Raw genomic sequence first — 6,817 nt, 5'->3', positions numbered from 1 at the left:
CTGGGAAGGCTTTCCACTAGATGTTGGAACATTGCTGCTATAACAGCCTCCACTATTCTGGGAAGGCTTTCCACTAGATGTTGGAACATTGCTGCGAGGAATTGCTTCCATTCAGCCCCAAGAGCATTAGTGAGGTCAGGCACCGATGTCAGGCGATTAGGCCTGGCTCGCAGTCGGTGTTCGAATTCATCCCAAAGGTGTTCGATGTGGTTGAGGTCAGGACTCTGTGCAGGCCAGTCATGTTCTTTTACACCGGTCTCGACAAACCATTTCTGTATGGACCTCGCTTTGTGCATGGTGGGCATTGTCATGCTGAAACAGGAAAGTGCCTTCCCCAAACTGTTTCCACTACTCTAGTACCACATACTGTATCTACAAAACAACATCCATGTGTCCGTGTGTGTAGAGTGCGTGTGATATAGCATCTGTTTGTGTAAGCAAGTGTCTGTGCCTCTGTGTGTGTCTCTTCACACTCCCCGCTGTTCCATAGGATGTATTTTTATATTTTTGTTTTTTTAATCTTATTCTACTGCTTGCATCAGTTACCTGATGTGGAATAGAGTTCCATGTAGTCATGGCTCTATGAAGTACTGTAACACCGCTCAGCACTAGAGCAGACTTTTAGAGCACTTTGATATAGGCTAAGTGCTATATGCCTCTGCTTAGGGGGGGGTGCTGAGGGAAGACTCGGTGTCCACTGAAACATGAATGTGAAACCCGGGTGGATTGAGGTTGAAGGGGAAGGAAAGGTGGAGTGGTCAAGAAGGGAAAAATGTTGAGTACCAGAACAGCCATCCGCTGACTCCAGAACACAAAACACAGGGAGATGTGTCTGCTATATGTTACAATTGCCGACAGACAAGCCATCTGGATGAAGACAGGCAGAGTTGACTCAGTAAACTATACCTAATAACATATAATGTAAACTAAACTGAACAATATATGCGGTAAATTAAACCTAATAACATATACTGTAAACTAAGCCTAAAAATATGTGCTGTGAACTAAACCTAACAATATATACTGTAAACTACACCTAACAATATATGCTGTGAACTAAACCTAACAATATATACTGTAAACAACATCTAACAATATATGTTGTAAACTAAACCTAACAATATGTATTGTAAACTACACCTAACAATATATTTTGTAAACTAAACCTGACAATATATACTGTAAACTACACCTAACAATATATACTGTAAACCTAAACCAAAACAAATATATTTGTAAACTAAACTAACAATATATTTTGTAAAAACTACACTAACAATATGTACTGTAAACTACACCTAACAATATATACTGTAAACTACACCTAACAATATGTACTGTAAACTACACCTAACAATATGTACTGTAAACTACACCTAACAATATGTACTGTAAACTACACCTAACAATATGTACTGTAAACTACACCTAACAATATGTACTGTAAACTACACCTAACAATATGTACTGTAAAACTACACCTAAAATATGTACTGTAAACTACACACTAACAATATGTACTGTAAACTACACCTAACAATATGTACTGTAAACTACACCTAACAATATGTACTGTAAACTTTTTTCAAATCAAATCAATTTTATTAGTCACATACACATGGTTAGCAGATGTTAATGCGCAGTGTAGCGAAATGCTTGTGCTTCTAGTTCCGACAATGCAGTAATAACAACAAGTAATCTAACCTAACAATTCCACAACTACTACCTTATACACACACAAGTGTAAAGGGATAAAGAATATGTACATAAAGATATATGAATGAGTGGTGGTACAGAACGGCATAGGCAAGATGCAGTAGATGGTATAGAGTACGGTATATACATATGAGATGAGTACTGTAGGGTATGTAAACATAAAGTGGCATAGTTTAAAGTGGCTAGTGGTACATGTATTACATAAAGATGGCAAGATGCAGTAGATGATATAGAGTACAGTATATACATATGAGATGGGTAATGTAGGGTATGTAACATTATATTAGTGGCATTGTTTAAAGTGGCTAGTGGTACATTTTTACATAATTTCCATCAATTCCATTTTTAAAGTGGCTGGAGTTGAGTCAGTATGTTGGCAGCGGCCGCTAAATGTTAGTGGTGGCTGTTTAACAGTCTGATGGCCTTGAGATAGAAGCTGTTTTTCAGTCTCTCGGTCCCTGCTTGATGCACCTGTACTGACCTCGCCTTCTGGATGATAGCGGGGTGAACAGGCAGTGCCTTGGGTGGTTGTTGTCCTTGATGATCTTTATGGCCTTCCTATGACATTGGGTGGTGTAGGTGTCCTGGAGGGCAGGTAGTTTGCCCGGTGATGCGTTCTGCAGACCTCACTACCCTCTGGAGAGCCTTACGGTTGTGGGCGGAGCAGTTGCCGTACCAGGCGGTGATACAGCCCGACAGGATGCTCTCGATTGTGCATCTGTAGAAGTTTGTGAGTGCTTTTTGGTGACAAGCCGAATTTCTTCAGCCTCCTGAGGTTGAAGAGGCGCTGTGCGCTTCTTCACGACGCTGTCTGTGTGGGTGGACCAATTCAGTTTGTCCGTGATGTGTACACCGAGGAACTTAAAACTTTCCACCTTCTCCACTACTGACCCGTCGATGTGGATAGGGGGGTGCTCCCTCTGCTGTTTCCTGAAGTCCACAATCATCTCCTTTGTTTTGTTGACGTTGAGTGTGAGGTTATTTTCCTGACACCACACTCCGAGGGCCCTCACCTCCTCCCTGTAGGCCGTCTCGTCGTTGTTGGTAATCAAGCCTACCACTGTAGTGTCATCCGCAAACTACACCTAACAATATGTACTGTAAACTACACCTAACAATATGTACTGTAAACTAAACCTAACAATATGTACTGTAAACTACACCTAACAATATGTACTGTAAACTACACCTAACAATATGTACTGTAAACTACACCTAACAATATGTACTGTAATACACTAACAAATATATTTTTGTAAACTACACCTGACAATATGTACTGTAAACTACACCTAACAATATATACTGTAAACTACACCTAACAATATGTACTGTAAACTACACCAAACAATATATACTGTAAACTACACCTGACAATATGTACTGTAAACTAACACTAACAATATATACTGTAAACTAACACTAACAATATGTACTGTAAACTACACCTAACAATATGTACTGTAAACTACACCTAACAATATGTACTGTAAACTACACCTAACAATATGTACTGTAAACTACACCTACAATATGTACTGTAAACTACACCTGACAATATGTACTGTAAACTACACCAAACAATATGTACTGTAAACTACACCTAACAATATGTACTGTAAACTACACCTAACAATATGTACTGTAAACTACACCAACAATATGTACTGTAAACTACACCTAACAATATGTACTGTAAACTACACCTAACAATATGTACGTAAACTACACCTAGCAATATGTACTGTAAACTACACCTAACAATATGTACTGTAAACTACACAAACAATATGTACTGTAAACTACACCTAACAATATGTACTGTAAACTACACCTAACAATATTATACTGTAAACTACACCTAACAATATGTACGTAAACTACACCTAACAATATGTACTGTAAACTACACCTAACAATATGTACTGTAAACTACACCTAACAATATGTACTGTAAACTACACCTAACAATATGTACTGTAAACTACACCTAACAATATGTACTGTAAACTACACCTAACAATATGTACTGTAAACTACACCTAACAATATGTACTGTAAACTACACCTAACAATAGTACTGTAAACTACACCTAACAATATGTACTGTAAACTTTTTTTCAAATCAATCAATTTTATTAGTCACATACACATGGTTAGCAGATGTTAATGCGAGTGTAGCGAAATGCTTGTGCTTCTAGTTCCGACAATGCAGTAATAACCAACAAGTAATCTAACCTAACAATTCCACAACTACTACCTTATACCACACAAGTGTAAAGGGATAAAGAATATGTACATAAAGATATATGAATGAGTGGTGGTACAGAACGGCATAGGCAGATGCAGTAGATGGTATAGAGTACGGTATATACATATGAGATGAGTACTGTAGGGTATGTAAACATAAAGTGGCATAGTTTAAAGTGGCTAGTGGTAATGTATTACATAAAGATGGCAAGATGCAGTAGATGATATAGAGTACAGTATATACATATGAGATGGGTAATGTAGGGTATGTAACATTATATTAAGTGGCATTGTTTAGTGGCTAGTGGTACATTTTTACATAATTTCCATCATTCCCATTTTTAAGTGGCTGGAGTTGAGTCAGTATGTTGGCAGCGGCCGCTAAATGTTAGTGGTGGCTGTTTAACAGTCTGATGGCCTTGAGATAGAAGCTGTTTTTCAGTCTCTCGGTCCTGCTTGATGCACCTGTACTGACCTCGCCTTCTGGATGATAGCGGGGTGAACAGGCAGTGGCTTGGGTGGTTTGTTGTCCTTGATGATCTTTATGGCCTTCCTATGACATTGGGTGGTGTAGGTGTCCGGAGGGCAGGTAGTTTGCCCCCGGTGATGCGTTCTGCAGACCTCACTACCCTCTGGAGAGCCTTACGGTTGTGGGCGGAGCAGTTGCCGTACCAGGCGGTGATACAGCCCGACAGGATGCTCTCGATTGTGCATCTGTAGAAGTTTTGTGAGTGCTTTGGTGACAAGCCGAATTTCTTCAGCCTCCTGAGGTTGAAAGGGCGCTGCTGCGCCTTCTTCACGACGCTGTCTGTGTGGGTGGACCCAATTCAGTTTGTCCGTGATGTGTACACCGAGGAACTTAAAACTTTCCACCTTCTCCACTACTGACCCGTCGATGTGGATAGGGGGTGCTCCCTCTGCTGTTTCCTGAAGTCCACAATCATCTCCTTTGTTTTGTTGACGTTGAGTGTGAGGTTATTTTCCTGACACCACACTCCGAGGGCCCTCACCTCCTCCTGTAGGCCGTCTCGTCGTTGTTGGTAATCAGCCTACCACTGTAGTGTCATCCGCAAACTACACCTAACAATATGTACTGTAAACTACACCTAACAATATGTACTGTAAACTAAACCTAACAATATGTACTGTAAACTACACCTAACAATATGTACTGTAAACTAAACCTAACAATATGTACTGTAAACTACACCTAACAATATATACTGTAAACTAAACTAACAATATGTACTGTAAACTACACCTAACAAATATATACTGTAAACTACACTCTAACAATATATACTGTAAACTACACCTAACAATATGTACTGTAAACTACACCAAACAATATATACTGTAAACTCACCTGACAATATGTACTGTAAACTACACCTAACAATATATACTGTAAACTACACCTAACAATATGTACTGGTAAACTACACCTAACAATATTACTGTAAACTACCCTAACAATATGTACTTGTAAACTACACCTAACAATAGTGTACTGTAAACTACACACCAACAATATGTACTGTAAACTACACCTAAACAATATATACCTGGTTATATGTATTATAAAACATTTAAATATATTTATGACAACTGCAGATTAGCTCTACAGAGAATACATCTATCTCTATGCTCTACCTTAACCTTATATTGTGTTGTACATTTTGAATTGTAAACATCTGTAGGGTGGCAATCCTTTGTCAGTCAGTAAAAATAGTATAGTTTTACACATTGAAGTAGGTTTGTATCCCGAGGCCTGACAATACGCTGACTGATATGAGGTTTGTATCCTGAGGCCTGACAATACTCTGACTGATATTTAGGTTTGTATCCCGAGGCCTGACAATACTCTGACTGATATTTAGGTTTGTATCCCGAGGCCTGACAATACGCTGACTGAAAGGATTTAAATAAGTGCAGAAGAGACTAAGGGGCTCAGAACTGCAGAAATGGTTACGTTCTTGGCTTCCTAGTGTTGTCCTCCCCTTATTCATGTTCAAGATTCATTTATGTGTAAGGCATCGCTCGTTAGATTCACCCCCCCCCCCGCCATGAGAGACACGCATGTTCAAAGAACCTCTCGGGATTCACAAATGAAAGAGACATGTTCATCTGTGTGCCCCTTTGCCATCTACATATGARAGCTGTGTGAATACTGAAAGCAATTGAATAGATAATGAAAGGCTTTGCAACGAACTCGTCAGCGCAGATTTGACTGGGCGAATCAAATACACTCTCAGTCGCGTCTTTCCAGAGGACTCTCTCGCTACAGTTGCTGTTCTGCTTTTCTTTCAGATCGTAAAACGAGAATAAGCGTGAGCCTTAACAAAATGTCACCGTTTAAGTAGACGTCTTTTATTTTCTATAGCCTATGGTAGAGTTGATTAAGAGTTAAGRATAAATGTGTAAATTCTTCTACAGCCTGTGTCATTCCTGCTAAGTGGAAGCATCTTCAGTCTTCGTAGCTGATACAGACCTCCCTGTTGCTCTACAACAATTCCTCTGATTTGCCAACTCAGTGCCATTCAACAATAGTCATTGAAGTATTATCGCATTTTTTGTTGTTGTTATAAAGTTCTTATCCAGTACAACTTACAGTAGTGAGTGGAAACATCTTCAGACTTTTTTTCTCCACCGTACTGGTCCCCCCCCCCCATGGGAATCGAACCCACAACGCTGGCGTTCCAAGCTCCATACATTACCAACAGAGCCACACGGGACCCACTGAGGGAGCAGCATGGGGTCCCTAGCACGCCGCCAACCCCAAAGAAAGATAAACTAACAGAAGGAACGCCCCCCCCCCCCTTGTATTGCACAGAAGGAACGCCCTCCCCCT

General features: G+C 39.8%; 1 protein-coding gene across 2 annotated transcripts in view; it reads right to left on the bottom strand.

Annotated features, from left to right (window-relative positions):
* LOC112070677 (cadherin-7-like) overlaps window positions 1–6,817 on the bottom strand; it is a 136,935-nt gene that overhangs the window by 94,868 nt on the left and 35,250 nt on the right. The gene's annotated exons all lie outside the window — the stretch shown is intronic.

This window comes from Salvelinus sp. IW2-2015, unplaced genomic scaffold (genome assembly GCF_002910315.2).
Source record: "Salvelinus sp. IW2-2015 unplaced genomic scaffold, ASM291031v2 Un_scaffold1390, whole genome shotgun sequence".
NCBI lineage: Eukaryota > Metazoa > Chordata > Actinopteri > Salmoniformes > Salmonidae > Salvelinus > Salvelinus sp. IW2-2015.
This window is presented reverse-complemented; position numbering and strand designations above follow the sequence as displayed.